Source organism: Macrotis lagotis, chromosome 1 (assembly GCF_037893015.1).
Source record: "Macrotis lagotis isolate mMagLag1 chromosome 1, bilby.v1.9.chrom.fasta, whole genome shotgun sequence".
Taxonomy (NCBI): Eukaryota; Metazoa; Chordata; class Mammalia; order Peramelemorphia; family Peramelidae; genus Macrotis; species Macrotis lagotis.
The window spans coordinates 80,044,349-80,045,594 of NC_133658.1; the positions used below are offsets into that span (position 1 = coordinate 80,044,349).

The 1,246-nt window shown below is 37.8% G+C and overlaps 1 pseudogene; it reads left to right on the forward strand.

The window, feature by feature from the left end:
- The first annotated feature begins 210 nt into the window (after positions 1-210).
- LOC141511616 (olfactory receptor 1G1-like) lies at positions 211-1,246 on the forward strand (annotated as a pseudogene).

A 1,246-nucleotide genomic window follows, 5' to 3' on the forward strand; every position in this document is an offset into this window, starting at 1 on the left:
CTTAAATACTCTGGAATATAAGAGCTGATATAATCCCTGTTTTGCAAACGAGGGAACTGAGACTGAGAGAAGTTAAGTGACCTGCCTGGGTCACACAGCTAATAAATATCAGAGACCAGATCTGAACTCAGGTATTCCTGAATCCAGATCTTTCATTCAATGTGTTGGGATCTCTTTAATGGAAAGTAGATCAAAATGATGATGATAATGATGACGATTAGTACTATGATTGCAGGTGTATATATGACTCCTGTAACAAAAATACTTTAACATACTCTCCATAGTTTCATTACAGAATTATTTAGTTACCTCATGATATTATTTAATAAGTTTAATTCTCTTTTATTAGACTCATGGGTTGGAATCCTTCTGGGATTATTTGAGGATCAGAGCATCAACAACTACTCTTCTGGCTATTTCTTTTCATGTATCTGATTACTGTGATTGGAAACCTACTCATCATTATGGCTGTTGCTTCCAACACTCACCTGCATACCCCTATGTACTACTTTCTAGCCAACTTATCTTTTGCTGATGCCAACTTCATCTCTACCACAGTCCCCAAGATGTTGGTGAATATCCAAAAACAGAATAACTCCATCTCTTATTCTGATTGCTTAATACAGTTATATTTTTTTTATCATGTTTGGGGTATTAAATGAGTTTCTCATGGCAACAGTGGCCTATGGCAGATATGTGGCTATCTTTCACCCACTACATTATACAATAATGATGAGCTACCACCTTTGTTTCTTCTTGATTTTAATTTCATAGATTGTAAATGCCCTTCATTCCCTTTTACGTACACTATTGATGAATGAACTAATCTTCTGTGCCAAAAAATGAAATTCCCCACTTATTCTTTGACTTGAACCCCCTACTGAAGCTGTCTTGTTCAGACATCTTCATCAACGAGTTAATCATCCTCATCCTTGGTGGTGCTTCTAGTTTGATTCCATTTGTCTGCATCATCATATCTTATGTGTATATAGCCTTGGCCATCCTAAGAATGACATCTACAAAAGGGAAGCAGAAAGCCTTTTCCACCTGCAGCTCCCGCCTTTCTGTAGTAGTTCTCTTCTTTGGGACTGTCTTTGGAATCTACTTTAGCCCGTCATCCAACCACTCAACCCACAGTGACATAATTGCATCTGTAATGTACACAGTAGTGACACCCATGCTGAACCCTTTTATTTATACCCTGAGAACCCAGGATATGAAAGTGGCCCTGCAGAGGCTATTTTAA